General features: G+C 41.4%; 1 non-coding gene across 1 annotated transcript; it reads right to left on the reverse strand.

Annotated features, from left to right (window-relative positions):
* Positions 1 to 16,300: 16,300 nt before the first annotated feature.
* On the reverse strand, positions 16,301 to 16,376 carry Trnas-cga (transfer RNA serine (anticodon CGA)). Its single transcript has one exon. It is a non-coding gene; the product is annotated as a tRNA-Ser (tRNA).
* Between the last annotated feature and the right edge of the window lie 266 nt (positions 16,377 to 16,642).

Genomic DNA, 16,642 nt, shown 5'->3' on the forward strand with positions numbered 1-16,642 from the left:
CCTGTCACTTCCAACTGTTCGTCCGAATTTAACCACTCGCCTACTTCCACCTCTTCTGCCTCTTCACACCCTGGCAATCTTCTGATTAAATTACACAATGGTTGATCGTCCTCATCTGCTAAATCTTCAGTTTCTGTGTCTGGCATACTTTCCTGTAGAATTTTCCTCCATGACTTAGAAATTGTGTCTGACTTTATTTCGCTCCAAGATTCGCTAATCCAGTACACGATGTCCTTCAAAGTCACTTTCTTCAAAGCTCCTACAATGCTTTCGTTGTCTTCGGAATGTAGGATTGGCTGTAGCAATCGCCGTCGATACTTTTTTTTTAGACATTCCAGAACGCCCTGATCCATGGGCTGAATGAGACAGGTAACGTTTGGTGGGAAAAACAAGACGCGGATACCGTCGCACTGCAGTTCTCCTGCACTTGGACGTGAGGACGCATTATCCATGAGCAAAATAGCTTTGCATGGCAGTGCCCTTTCTTTTAAAAAACTGTTGCAGTCAGGTACAAATGAGTTAAAAAACCAGTTCCTGAAGATTTCCTGATTCATCCGGGCATTATTCTGATGTGTATAGACAACCGGAAGAGCTGAGATGGATACATTCTTGAATGCTCTTGGCTTGGTATCCGCGTCACAACTAGTGTTAGTTTGTGATTTCCAGTTGCATTTGAAGTGCCCAGGAGCACTTTTTTCTTCACAAGAATCACGCTGGTAACATTTTAAAATTTAGCCCAGTTTCGTCACAGTTATATATTTGTTCATTAGACAAATTTTCGTCAGTTATGATTTTTTAAACTCGACGATAAATTTTGAAACGGCCTGAGCATCACCAGAGAGTTTTTCTCCACATACGTTTAGTTGACGAACTCCATACCTCTTCTTCCACTTGTCGAGCTAGCCCACACTTGCGGCGAAATTGTCATCTCCTTCCTGCAGCTGGTTTCTGAAAAACAGCTTTTTCTTGCAAGATTGGGCCAGAAATCGGAGCACCCTTCTGTCTCTGTTGGGTAAACCACATTAACAATGCCTCACTTGTTTTTTCGAAGTCTGACTTCTTTATACTTCTTCGACTGAGAGATTCGTGTGAGCATTCCTGTGAAGAAAACTGGTCCAATTTAAGTCGGTTTCTTCGCCAGTCACCAACAGTAACTTCACCGACACAATATTCGAGAGCAAGTTTTTTTATTATTTCTCCATTGTCAAGTCGTCTTAGTGCTTCTAATTTTAGATGCAAAGGCACAAATTTCCTCTTTTTTGTTACAGCACTCATCTTTGTAGCGTGTACAACGGAACACACAGTCAACAAACAAAACGACACACACACTGTACAGTACAGGTACTGGGAACTACAGCAGCGTATGAACTCCCCAGTTTTGGTGGTAGCAGCCGGCAGCAGTCGGGTTATTTCGTGCCATACTGACGTTCGTGCAGCAGGGCAGCGAACTAATCGTCGGTGTTGATTGCATTGTTGCCCTTTGTCACTGAGCTGCACGCTCCCTAACTATCTTTTGCAATGATGTTTTCATATTTATCATGTCAGTAAAAAATAGAAAGTAGATCGTTGCAACCTTCATTTAAAAAAAAAAAAAAGAGAGGCTCGGATTATTAGAAACTCGAACTATCGATACTCTACTGTAACTAAATTGAATACATTAATTTTATACATATAAATTGAATAATTTAAATATCTTAAAATTTTATGATCAATAGTTTAAGACTGTGACGCATAAAATACAATGAAAAAAATAACTGTAGTAGCAGGAAGCGAACCAAAGCCGACGACCACTTGGCTTAACTGCCGTTTGGTTAACTGCACCTAAAAAATCCTCACAGTCTACGGTTGCACATTATGTTACATGCACTTTCAAAGAAAACTACTGACCTGATGCTGGAAGAGCTTGTAAGTAGGCTGTTTATGTTTTCTTTATGTAAGTAGGCTGTTTAGGTTCTTATATTGGTAACGCCGCCGCCACGTAGCGCTCTCTGTATGAAAATCACTGGCTGTGCTGTGTGCAGCCTGTGGCTAGTTTGCATTGTTGTCTGCCATTGTTGTCATGAACTGCTATAGCTGGATGTGAACAGCGCGTAGCGTTGCACAGTTAGAGGTGAGCCGCCAGCAGTAGTGGATGTGAGGAGAGAGATGGCGGAGTTTTGAAATTACATATATTATGACTTTTGATGATATTAAGGTAAATACTTTGTTTGTTCTCTATTAAAATCTTTCATTTGCTAACTATCCCTATCAGTAGTTAGTGCCTTCAGTAGTTTGAATCTTTTATTTAGCTGGCAGTAGTGGCGCTCGCTGTATTGCAGTAGTTCGAGTAACGAAGATTTTTGTGAGGTAAGTGATTTCTGAAAGGTATAGTTTAATGTTACTCAGGGCCATTCTTTTACAGGGATCTTTGATAGTCAGATTGCGTTGCGCTAAAAATATTGTGTGTCAGTTTAAGCACAGTCGTGTATAAATTGTTCAAAGGGGACGTTTCAAGCTGACGGGATATCAGAGCTTGCGCAATGGAAAGAACACAGCTGCGTCGCTTCTCTGAGTTGATCATAGTACGTCTGACCGTCATTCCAGCATTCGACACTGGTTGCTAGTTGTCACAGAAAGAGCGCTACAAAGCATGTTTTCGTCCATTTCACTTACATACCGGCACACATTCGAAGAGAAATGGCGTAATTTTAGTGTGATTTCCGACTCACATTCGACGAGAAATGGCATAATTTTAGTGCGATTTCTGGCTCATGATTTGAAAAGAAATGGCTTAATTTTAGTGCGATATTTACAGTGTACTGTAGAACACTGGCACATGATAAACAGCCTCCACTGCTTCTTTGTGCAGTTAATTTCTGTTTGCGACTATTCATCTCTGCTTGTCCAGCGCCTGTTCGTGATCGTTGCCGCCTGGATTTGTTTTGGATTATTGATTTACGTATTCAACAGTTTTTGATATCTTATAAGAAAGGACAGTCTACCCTTTTTTCAACATGACCTTATTGGTAAGATTCTTCTGTATTTCGTTGTATTACTTACATGTACATTTTTTCCTGTATAAATTCGAAGTACAGTTCGATACCATTTTAATTCCATTTCATGAGATAGATCACAACCATTACCACGCTGTTGACACCGGGTTATATAGTCGATGGACATGAACATTGTAAACCCATGGTTAAAATTATGTCTGGTTATCATTTTACGTTTAACGGTGATGTGTTTATAGTATTGTATGTATAGCACTATTTCTTGTAAGATAAAAAATACTTGTCTAGCTATGATGATGAAAAATTCGAAACAAAGCTTTAGACATTAAGATGTAAATTAGCATAAATATCACACAGAGTTCACCAGAACAGACATCCTGCCTGAAGAATCCGTTTTTAAAATTTTTTTGTGTAGATTTAGCACATTGCGAGCCTAATGCTTGTTCCCGAATGTATGTCATGCATATTTTATACTGCAAAAATATCAAAGGTGCATACATTAATTATACATAAAAACTCGTATCTTTCTCTGATTTGGATTGTATAATGACATAAATCAAAATGGTCCTTAATAATGTATTTCCAGTTATAAGGAGTTCAGTTATCAAACAATTACAAGATAAAGTTTTGAATTCACTCCACAAAGTCACATTTATTCAACGAAACACATAATCAGAAAAAAATGAGGCCGGCCGGAGTGGCCGAGTGGTTAAAGGCGCTACAGTCTGGAACCGCACGACCGCTACGGTCGCAGGTTCGAATCCTGCCTCGGGCATGGATGTGTGTGATGTCCTTAGGTTAGTTATGTTTAAGTAGTTCTAAGTTCTAGGGGACTTATGACCACAGCAGTTGAGTCCCATAGTGCTCAGAGCCATTTGAACCATTTTGAAAAAAATGAAAATTACATTAAAATGATCAGAATTGCTTTATATATATATATATATATATATATATATATATATATATATATATATATATATATAGAGAGAGAGAGAGAGAGAGAGAGAGAGAGAGCTTTGTGTTGTTTATCTGTGTGTACGACGTGATGAGCGGTGTCATCGGCATCTAGACGGCGACGAGATCGTGGTACACCCGTCAGTAATAAACCGCAACTGTCACATCCTCTTGTCTGATTATGATCCACTTAGCCATAATATTACTCCTCCGTCTACTTCCTAAAGTGTACCTTCTAGTCTAAAATTTGTAGTGACCTTAGATTTGATCTCTAAAGACGCAAATTGAATAATATAAAAACGTACGTAAAGTTATACAGTGAAGAGCCAAAGAAACCGTGTAGGGCCCCCGCGAGCATGCAGAAGTGCCACAACACGACGTGGCATGGACTCGACTGATGTCCGAAGTAGTGCTGGAGGGAACTGACACCATGAATCCTGCAGGGCTGTCCATAAATCCGTAAGAGTACGGGGGGTGGAAATCTCTTATGAACAGCACGTTGCAGGCCTTTCTCAGTAATGTTCGTGCCTGGGGAGTCTGGTGGGCAGCGGGAGTGTTTAAACTCAGAAGAGTGCTCCTGGAGTCACTGTAGCAATTATGGAGGTGTGGGGTGGTGCATTGTCCTGCTGGAAATGCCCAAGTCAGTCGGAATGCATAATGGACGTGAATGGATGCATTTGATCTGACAGGATGCTTACGTACGTGTTACTTGTCAGAGTCGTATCTAGATGTATCAGGGGTCCCATATCACTTGTACTGCGCACGCCCCACACCATTACAGAGCCTCCACCACCTTTAACAGTCTTTAGCTGACATGCAGGTTCCATAGATTAGTGAGGTTGTCTCCATATCCGTACACGTCCATCCGCTCTATACAATTTGAAACGAGATTCGTCCAAACAGACAACATGTTTCCAGTCATCAATAGTGCAATGTCGGTGCTGAAGTGGCCAGGCGAGGTGTAAAGCTTTGCGTCGTTCAGTCATGAAGTGTACACGAGTGGGCCTTCGCCTCCGAAAGCCCATATCGATGATGTTTCGTTGAATGGTTTCCACGCTGACTCGTGTTGATGGCCCAGCTTTGAAATCTGCAGCAATTTGCGGAAGGGTTCCACTTCTGTCACGTTGAACGATTCTCTTCAGTCATAATTGGTTCCATTCTTGCAGGGCCTTTTTCCGGCCACAGCGATGTCGGAGATTTGATGTTTCACCGGATTCCTAATATTCACGGTACACTGGTGTAATGGTCGTAAGGGAAAATCCCCACTTCTTCGCTACCTCAACGAGCGAGGTGGCGCAGTGGTTAGCACACTGGACTCGCATTCGGGAGGGCGACGATTCAAACCCGTCTACGGCCATCCTGATTTATGTTTTCCGTGATTTCCCCAAATCGTTTCAGGCAAATGACGGGATGGTTCCTTTGAAAGGGCACGGCCGATTTCATTCCCAAACCTTCCCTAATCCGAGCTTGTGCTCCGTCTCTAATGACCTCGTTGTCGACGGGACGTTCAACGCTAACTTCTTCCTCCTCCTCCATCGCTACCTCGGAGATGCTGTGTCCCATCGCCCGTGCTCCGACTATAGCACCACGTTCAAACCCACTTAAACCCTGATAACCTTCCATTGTAGCAGCAGTAACCGAACTAACAACTGCGCCAGACACTTTTGTCTTATATAGGCGTTGCCGACCGCAGCGCCATATTGTGCCTGTTTACAAAAATGGTTCAAATGGCTCTGAGCACTATGAGACTTAACATCTGAGGTCATCAGTCCCCTAGAACTTAGAACTACTTAAACCTAACTAACCTAAGGACATCACACACATCCATGCCCGAGGCAGGATTCGAACCTGCGACCGTAGCAGTCGCGCGGTTCCGGACTGAAGCGCCTAGAACCGCTCGGCCATCCGCGGCCGGCGCCTATTTACATATCTGTGTATTTGAATACGCTCAAGTAATCCAGTTTCTTTGGCACTTCAGCGTATTTATAGTAACTGCATCAAGAAGGCACACTTCAAAAGCGATGGAAAACAGAAAATTATTTCAAATACGTGAAATTTGCTCTCAAAGTGATTTTTTAAGTACGTTCCCATCAAAAAATTTCATTCGAATCATGTCATGGTGCAATATTATCTCTCGTCATTGTTTAGTGTTATTTGACAGCATACATTTCTGAAATTCTAATGAGAGGCTTTATATGAAAGCAGGTTCTTTGCGAAAAATGAGAAACTGTTTAACGACAGTGCACGGCATGCACACGATCTTTGTAATCACGAAACAACCCGGTACCAACTCTTTACACGCTCGAGAATTTCGGAAACATTAATTAGATATCTCTCATATAATGAAAGAAATGACTTTCTTACATGAATTTCTTAAAACACTTTTGAATTAAAACGTTATTATTATTAACAAAGTTCGTTACATTATACGTACCTCTGAATAGTCGGGCGCCAAGAGAAAGAAGGCAGAATAATTAATGAAACACATGATTTGCGAACAAGAAAAGACAAATGATTTGAAAAAGGTAGTGCTGTTGAGTAGATTGTTTGGTTGTAAGCTTACAGTTGTAAGTTTTTGTCACACGGAATCCTATATATAATGAGTTATCTCTTTAAAAACAGTTTTATTTCTATCATTTGTGATAGATAAAGACAATTAAAAAATGAATCATTATGTTTCCCCATTAAATGGTGCAATTGATGACCATAACCAGGGACTACATCTACGTACGAGGGCAGTTCAATAAGTAATGCAACACTTTTTTTTCTGAAACAGGGGTTGTTTTATTCAGCATTGAAATACACCGGGTTATTCTCCAATCTTTTAGCTACACAACACTATTTTTCAACGTAATCTCCATTCAATGCTACGGCCTTACGCCACCTTGAAATGAGGGCCTGTATGCCTGCACGGTACCATTCCACTGGCCGATGTCGGAGCCAACGTCGTACTGCATCAATAACTTCTTCATCATCCGCGTAGTGCCTCCACGGATTGCGTCCTTAATTGGGCCAAACATATGGAAATCCGACGGTGCGAGATCGGGGCTGTAGGGTGCATGAGGAAGAACAGTCCACTGAAGTTTTGTGAGCTCCTCTCGGGTGCGAAGACTTGTATGAGGTCTTGCGTTGTCATGAAGAAGGAGAAGTTCGTTCAGATGTTTGTGCCTGCGAACACGCTGAAGTCGTTTCTTCAATTTCTGAAGAGTAGCACAATATACTTCAGAGTTGATCGTTTGGCCATGGGGAAGGACATCGAACAGAATAACCCCTTCAGCGTCCCAGAAGACTGTAACCATGACTTTACCGGCTGAGGGTATGGCTTTAAACTTTTTCTTGGTAGGGGAGTGGGTGTGGCGCCACTCCATTGATTGCCGTTTTGTTTCAGGTTCGAAGTGATGAACCCATGTTTCATCGCCTGTAACAATCTTTGACAAGAAATTGTCACCCTCAGCCACATGACGAGCAAGCAATTCCGCACAGATGGTTCTCCTTTGCTCTTTATGGTGTTCGGTTAGACAACGAGGGACCCAGCGGGAACAAACCTTTGAATATCCCAACTGGTGAACAATTGTGACAGCACTACCAACAGAGATGTCAAGTTGAGCACTGAGTTGTTTGATGGTGATCCGTCGATCATCTCGAACGAGTGTGTTCGCACGCTCCGCCATTGCAGGAGTCACAGCTGTGCACGGCCGGCCCGCACGCGGGAGATCAGACAGTCTTGCTTGACCTTGCGGCGATGATGACACACGCTTTGCCCAACGACTCACCGTGCTTTTGTCCACTGCCAGATCACCGTAGACATTCTGCAAGCGCCTATGAATATCTGAGATGCCCTGGTTTTCCGCCAAAAGAAACTCGATCACTGCCCGTTGTTTGCAACGCACATCCGTTACAGACGCCATTTTAACAGCTCCGTACAGCGCTGCCACCTGTCGGAAGTCAATGAAACTATACGAGACGAAGCGGGAATGTTTCAAAATATTCCACAAGAAATTTCCGGTTTTTTCAACCAAAATTGGCCGAGAAAAAAAATGTGTTGCATTACTTATTGAACTGCCCTCGTACATATTGCGCAAGCCTCTGTACGGTGTGTGGCGGTGGATATCCTGTATCACTACTAGTCATTTCGTCTCCTGCTACACTTGCAAATATCCCGCGTCCGGCCATCCTGATTTAGGTTTTCCGTGATTTCCCTAAATCACTCCAGGCAAATGCCGGGATGGTTCCTCTGAAAGGGCACGGCCGACTTCCTTCCCAATCCTTCCCTAATCCGATAAGACCGATGACCACGCTGTCTGGTCTCATTCCCCAAACCAACCAACCAACCAACACTTGCAAATAGGGCGAGGAAGAAATGACTGCCTGTATGCCTCCGTATGATCCCTAACTTCTCTTTTCTTATTTCTGTCATCCTTGCACGAAAAGTATGCTGGCTGCTGTAGCATAGCTCTGCAGTCAGCTTCAGATGCCAGCAATCTACATTTTCTCAATAGCATTCCTCGAGAAGAGCGTCGCCATCACTCCAGGTGTCTCCCATTTGGCGTGTGGCTAGGGCCTCCCATCGGGTACACCGTTCTCCTGACGCCACTTCGGCGACTTGCTGGTCGATGGGGATGAAATTATGACGATAAGGACAACACAACAGCCCGTTCCTGAGCAGAAAAATCTCTGGCTCAGCCGGGAATCGAACGCGGGAGGTTACGCATGACATTCCGTCGCGCTGACCACTCAGCTACCAGGGGCAGACACACTCAGACGTTTAAACGACGTGACTATCAAGCAAGAAACTACTAATGCTGTATCCGGACGTTAGTGATTTGTTTTTCCCACTCACCCGCATTATCTCAAATTTTTCTAGATTTAGGGCTAGCTGCCATTCACAGCACCTAGAAATTTTGTCTGTCATCTCCTACAGTCACTCAACTTCGAACCATGCTGTACACAGCTGTACCAACGGCAAAGAACTGCAGATTGCTGCCCAACCTGTTCCCCAGATCGTTTTTAGATATAGAAAATAATGGCGGTCCTGTCACACTTCCCTGGGAGCGTCCCTGATGATACCCTTGTTCCTCATCATTACTTACCGCTGAGAACAATATACTTGGTTCTAGTACTTAAGAAGTCCTCGAGCCACTCATATCTGGGAACCTATTCGACATGATCTTACCTTCGTTAACAGTCTGTAGTGGGTCACCTTGTCAAATCCTTCTCGGAAATCTAGAAATCATCCAGAATTCGCAGTACTTGAGGAAAGGGCAAACTGAGTTTCGTACTAATGATGCTTTCCAAATCCGTGTTGATTCGCTCATAAGCTTCTCGGTGATCCTTATTATATCCTTATTATATTCGAAATATGTCTCACATCCAATTTTCAGTTGGACAGCTTTTTGAATACGTTTTGGCATTGTAGAAGTAGGAAATACACTCCTGGAAATGGAAAAAAGAACACATTGACACCGGTGTGTCAGACCCACCATACTTGCTCCGGACACTGCGAGAGGGCTGTACAAGCAATGATCACACGCACGGCACAGCGGACACACCAGGAACCGCGGTGTTGGCCGTTGAATAGCGCTAGCTGCGCAGCATTTGTGCACCGCCGCCGTCAGTGTCAGCCAGTTTGCCATGGCATACGGAGCTCCGACCGATAGTGCAACCATAACGGCAGCATATTGGAGAGTCATTGATCTTCATGGACGACAATTCGCGTTCCCATCGTGCACATCTTGTGAATGACTTCCTTCAGGATAACGACATCGCTCGACTAGAGCACCCAGCGTAAAAAGAGATGTTTATGGACGACGTGACCCACCAACCACTCTGAGGGATCTATGCCGAATCGCCGTTGAGGAGTGGGACAATCTGGACCAACAGTGGCTTGATGAACTTGTGGGTAGTATGCAACGACGTATACAGGCATCCATCAATGCAAGATGACGTGCTATTCTGTATTAGAGGTACCGGTGTGTACAGCAATCTGGACCACCACCTCTGAAAATCTCGCTGTATGGTGGTTTTCATGAGCAATAAAAAGAGCAGAAATGATTTTTATGTTGATCTTTATTCCAATTTTTTGTACAGGTTCCGAAACTCTCGGAATAGAGGTGATGCAAAATTTTTCTTGATGCGTATGTTTAGGAATTTTGGTCCCTCCATTTGGACAAGGGCTCACGGAAAACCGAGCTCAAAACTTGAACGGGGCCCTTACACTTCCGTAGTTGGTAGTTCCAGTATTTAGGTTCAGATACTATGATATACATTGGCTGAATATTTGTACAATTTTCCATTAATGTTTACCAAGTTAATCGATACTTGTATTGAAATGGATATGATAAATGTACATTTCTTTGGTGATGCTCATAGTTCGTCAGCACAGTTTATAAATGTTCTTACGTTCATGCACACAATCTTGTAGATCAAAAATGCTTTTCTTCATTTTACATACAATATTTTGTAGGTGGTTTAAAATGTGCGGTATTTAACACTGTGATCTATGACCTCGAATGAGAGTGTCCGCATGGGCCAACAATGCAGGCGTCATAGCTATTATCGGCCGGCCTATAACACTACCGTCTGCTACTGTTGTATCATAACCCCAAAGCTGGAAGCAAATTTTATCATGTAATGATTAGTCAAAGCAATTATAGTATAAAGAAAGTATTATAGTATAAAGAAGTAGAGCAGTGTTACCCTCTGGAAGGAATTTTGTTATGTTGACCGTGATACACCTAACTGAGGTGGCTTATCGGAAGTGAAGATCAGAATTAAGTAAATATTTAAACAGTATCAAACAATAATGTACCTAAAAAAACGGTCGCCAGCCTAATTAGGCATAAGAATGAGTAACATTCTTGTTCAAGAAACTGAAAATAAGTAACTTCAACGGGCAAACACAACCTATAATTTGTCACACAAGAGTGCAATGAACTCTGACACCTGCATATGTTAACGTTAAGGTTGGAGCTGACAGAGCACAACAAACTATTTGCATAAATATATTAGATAATGGCACACACTATTACCTTTAGGGCTTAGTCAACTGAATGTTCTCAATAATATTACTATTAATATTCACTGTAGAATCATAAATTGGATACAGGTTCAGTATTACTTTTCAAACATTTTCCTATCCGACAAAAAAAATTGTAAATGTAGTTCACTGCAAAATTATGAACTGGGCATAGGTTAAGTCTCTCTCTCTCAGCTAAATACTTTTCTATTTAAAATGAAAGTTAAATTTATTTCACTAACAAAAAATTTTCTCACTGACCATTGAATAAAAGACGTTACTGTTATCATAGGTAGTGGTCTTTCTATTAATCGTTATTTAGCTTAGCACAATAGACAAACTGTGGGTCCTGTTACACTATTTATAAGCACTTTCAATACAGAAGAGGAACCCAATACTGTACAGAACTTGACAGGAATAGCAGGAGTAATTGAAACTTTCTATAATTAAGTAATTTTTTGCATTTGGACTACTTTCAATGGGGAGGACCTTAATCTTGACTACTGTAATAGCGCAAAATAAACGCCCTTTCATTGCATTAGTGAAACAAACACTTAGCAAGCATGAACATGTAACTCTGAACGGTTACAGTTCTGAAGTTTTATTGCAGTGAAACAACAAAATTGAGATATTTGTAAGATCCTTTCAACAAACAGTTTTAATTTTAGCACACTCTATTGCCACATTAACTTTAATATGCTTTCAATAAAGGATACTCGGTAAGCACTTTAGCGTGGGAGGGACCCTATGTGGATATGTGACTGAGGATAAATCACAGTAGGTACAAGAGTTCATTTATAATTTACCTTATATGTGAGTACACTATAACATCCAATGAGCTGATCCTTCACTGTACTTACCATAGTTCTTCTATTCCATTACAGTGATTGCGCAATGTGGTGGCGAGTGCATGATGGTAGGTGGATTTGCAGGTAGAATTGCTGGACTCTGTCATTTCTTCGTGGCGATGACAGATATCAATTCCAACATAATTCCAACTAGTTACTGCATCCACCCGAGGCTTTGGCCCATTGGAAAACGGCACAAAAAGCCCCTCTCGTCACCAGCACAATTCACAACCTTTTTGTGAGCTGTTGGTGGTTCATTAGCTCATCCCCGACTGACTCTCCCTTCCACCTTTCTATCCATGCCAACCACATATTGCGCACGCTACAAAGTTCCATTCCCGAGAGGAACCACACCACCTTTTACATACAAGATAACTAAGAACCCTAAGTGAAGGTCAGCAGTTTACATAAAAGCAAACAATCACTTTAAACAAAACGTATCGTTTGCACATATTAGTAGTTCTACACAAAATTATTTAGATAAAATTATTCAATTTTAAAGATAACCAAAGAGATTAAATCAGAAAGACAAAACATATCATTGGCTCATATTGTACATACTACAGAGATTCCACTTCCTACAATCTAAAAGACATCAAAGTTTTCAACTGAGGAAAGATTATACATGTTTTATACAGTATTGAATTAATAATAATTACAAAAGCTCAACCATATAATCTTGAATAAACAGAAAGCAAAATTGAATCAGTAAACAGTTAGGTAGGGTCTGAGTTGTGGTGTTACAGGCCGTTACGCAGGAGATCGGACTGGTTTGCTCGACCTCGCTATGATGACAGACGCCTCACCCAACGACGAGGCTTTTATTCACTGCCAGGACGTAGACATTTTGCAAGCGCATATGAATATGCGATGCCCCGCTTTTCCGCCACAAGAAGCTCAGTGACAGCTCTCTGCTTGGAAAGCACCTCCGTTACAGAGGCTACCTATGGCGCCACTGTCTATGGAATTATAGGGGCTGAGGCGGGACTATTCCTATTTCTCCCGCAACAAATTCTGCATTCTTTCAACTGGCATTGGCCGAAAAAATTGTATTGCATTACTTGTTGAACACGCCTCAGTTCTGTAATCTCGCCTGAAACATTCCAAAAACCACTGTTCAGTTGAGTATCAAATTCTTTTATTCGTGGATCCCATTTCCTACAGCGTGCATATAGCGCAGTTGTACGATTTCTGTATAGCTCTGTAAACAGATCAGATATTTCATTAGTTCGCTAAAATATCTTTCTTGGTCTCTGATAGCGCTTTTGTATCAATTTCTACTGAAGAAGGGCCTGTATTCTCTATTGTCGGAGCAGCCGAGTTGCTACTATTAATATAGGATTCTGTCTCACTGTTATCTACAAGATCCATTTTTACCACACTTTTTCATGCCACAGATAATTGTTAAAATTTATATTAAAAAAACTTCACTTTGCTTGTATTAATGCAACAAGAATACTATTAGTAATAATGATTCAAGAAGTAAATGCCCAATGTAACACACCACATTATAAATCAAACTAGCAACGACTCGCCATCTTAGCTCCACAACACCTGAAGTCAGTCATATTGAGTACGCGAGTCTTATGTACCACGTAATTAACGGATTCAAAATTTTTAAACATTAAAACTGAAAAAATTAATATAGGTCATGAACCATCTAATGTGATGACTTAAGATTTGCGTCACACAGTGATATGAGTATTACTCGGTTCTTTCAATTTGACATCAGTTATTGATTTTCCTACTCGGGTGGTACAGGAAAGCAGCACACTGATAGATAACGTTTCCATAAACCAAGATAAATTTAATCAAATAAAAGCTTTTCGTGTTAAGAATGGTCTGTCTGATCATGATGCACAGCTAGTTACAGTACATGATATAGCTCCATACAATAATGCAAAACAGTCCTCCAAAATAGGGCATTCCATTAACGATTTATCACTTCAAAATTGTAAGGAAAGCTTGCAACAGTTAGATTGGGATGAGATGTATAGGAAACATGATGGTAATTTAAAATTTAACCTATGTCATAATATTTTCGCGAGTATATTTGAAAACAGTTTCCCTAAGAAAACAGTGAAATCTAATTGTAAGAAACCCTGTAAAAAGCCATGGCTTACTAAAGGGATAAAAATATCTTGTAAACAGAAAATAGAAGTGTATCTTATAGCTAGGAGGAGTAACGATCCTGGAACAATGAAACATGTAATTTCATCTTCTTGAAATTGTAAGTGATCAACTGTCATATAAAAGCCTTTCACACTATTTTCGTCACACATAACTGATGCAAATCTATCTGCATCCGATACAGGCTGTGATATACATAGTCAACAACAAAGAAGAAAACCACCAGAAGACATCACTGATTTCGATTTCTAGATATACACTGTCCCCCTCCTTCCCCCCAAATGCCACACCAGCAGCTACAGTAAAAGACAATGGACAAAGTGTTCTAGATCAATCTATTTTAAGACTTTTTATTTTTAAGTTACATTTCTCTATGTGCGTATGTATGTATGTATGTATAAACGCATGAAAATGAACAGAACATGTTCTAAACGCATTGCATTATGTTAGATTAAGCATAAAAAAAAATTGACTGGTAGCAGAAATTTGAAATTAATAACTATCCCACACAGTCACGGTTCATAAACATAGCCATTATGGCGGAAAACAATGAAGAAAACAGAGTTTCGTGCTGTTAGTAAGGGTTGGACTGCCGCACAGATCAAAACAAAATTAGATGAAGTTCATATGGACCCTGCATCATCATTGAAGACGGTTTACTTTTGGATTAAACCATTTAAAAGCGACCGGACAAACACCGAAACGAAGAGCACGCAGGCTGTTCAATTGAGGTAACGACAAACGAAGCCATTGACAAAATCCCTGATTTAGTGATGTAATACCGCCCAATGAAAATTCGTGAAATTGCTGGGCATCTCAACTGTGCATAATACACTACATGGAGAAATGGCTATGTTAAAGCTCTGTGCGAGGTGGGTGTCGTGATTGCTCACAGTCGACCAAAAGCCAATCATTTCAATACAATGTCTGACGATGTTTAATCGCAATCTGCAAGACCTCTTGCTCCGATTTGTGACTACTTACGAAACCTGGGTCGATCATTAAACACCAGAGTCAAAATGGCAGTCAAAACAAAGGGCAATGGCTGGTGAAAGTGCACCGAAGAAGTCAAAGACCTTTTATCAGCTGGAACGGTAATGAGCATCTGGTTTTGGACATTCCCAAGAAATAATCCTCAGAGATTACTTAGGAAAAGGCATACCCATAACTGGACCCTATTATGCCTCATTGTTGGATCGTTTGAAACTTACATTAGCTGAAAAAAGACCACAGTTGGAGCACAAAAAGTGCTGTTTCACGAGGATAATGCACCAGCCCAACATCAGCAATAACAATGGTGAAAGTACATGAATTTGGCTTTGAACTGGTTCGTAACGAACCCAATTTTCCAGAGTTAGCCCAAGTGATTTTTCCTGTGACTTGTAACTTTGGCTTACTGGGAAGAAATATTCATCAAATGGGGAAGTGATAATTGTAGTCAAAGAATATTTTGCAAAGTTTGACAGAACCTATTTTTCGCATAGGATGAAAAAGCTGGAGGATCGTTGGACTAAATGTATGTTCCTCAAAGGAGACTACGACGAGAAATATGGCGAGTTGTTAACAAAACATACATTTTTTGATTATTTCTTTTTTTTAGCCGACTTATCATATCGCCCTCATATGTGAAAGTCCTCACAAGTTCAGTCACGTTATACAACTAAAACAGTTACAAATTCTTGGAAGGAATAAGACGATCTCTTGGCGAAATGCTGTCAAGGAAATTTAGAGAACCAGTATTTGTGATAAACTCCAGAACTATTCTATGGTCAGGGCAAAATAAGCGAAATTAAAGTTAGCATAGAGGCCAGCGTTCTTTCCTCGCTACATTTGCTTGTGTAGCAGAAAAAGCCATTATTAGCACTGGTACAAAATACGAGGGTGAGTCAAATGAAAACCTTAAATTTGTAATAACAAATCGAAATCTCACGCCATTATCCTGTAAATTGGTAAGCGTGCTACAAACAGCGTGCAGAATGGCCAGTAGGTGGCAGCATAATGCAGATGCACAAATACCGTCGCAGTATCAGTATAAAGATGGCCGCCCTACTTGCGACTTGCACCAGGGAAGAACAGCGTTCTGTTATTCGGTTTTTGCGTAGTGAAGGTGTGAAACCTATTGAAATTCATCGACGAATGAAGGTTCAGTACGGTGATGCATGTTTGTCACAGCAGCAAGTCTGCGAATGGAGTAGGAAGTTCGCAAATGGTGTGACTTCAGTGGAAGATGCTCCTCGTCCAGGTCAGGCACAACGAGTTGGAACTCCACACAACATTGTAGCAGTTGAAGCCATAATGAAGGAAAACCGCCGGGTGACACTGAACGACATAGCAGCATGAAACTTCCTGGCAGATTAAAACTGTGTGCCGGCCGAGACTCGAACTCGGGACCTTTGCCTTTCGCGGGCAAGTGCTCTACCAACTGAGCTACCCAAGCACGACTCACGCCCCGTCCTCACAGCTTTACTTCTGCCAGTACCTCGTCTCCTACCTTCCAAACTTTACAGAAGCTCTCCTGCGAACCTTGCAGAACTAGCACTCCTGAAAGAAAGGATATTGCGGAGACATGGCTTAGCCACAGCCTGGGGGATGTTTCCAAAATGAGATTTTCACTCTGCGGCGGAGTGTGCGCTGATATGAAACTTCCTGGCAGATTAAAACTGTGTGCCGGACCGAGTTCTACAAGGTTCGCAGGAGAGCTTCTG

This window comes from Schistocerca cancellata, chromosome 1 (genome assembly GCF_023864275.1).
Source record: "Schistocerca cancellata isolate TAMUIC-IGC-003103 chromosome 1, iqSchCanc2.1, whole genome shotgun sequence".
NCBI lineage: Eukaryota > Metazoa > Arthropoda > Insecta > Orthoptera > Acrididae > Schistocerca > Schistocerca cancellata.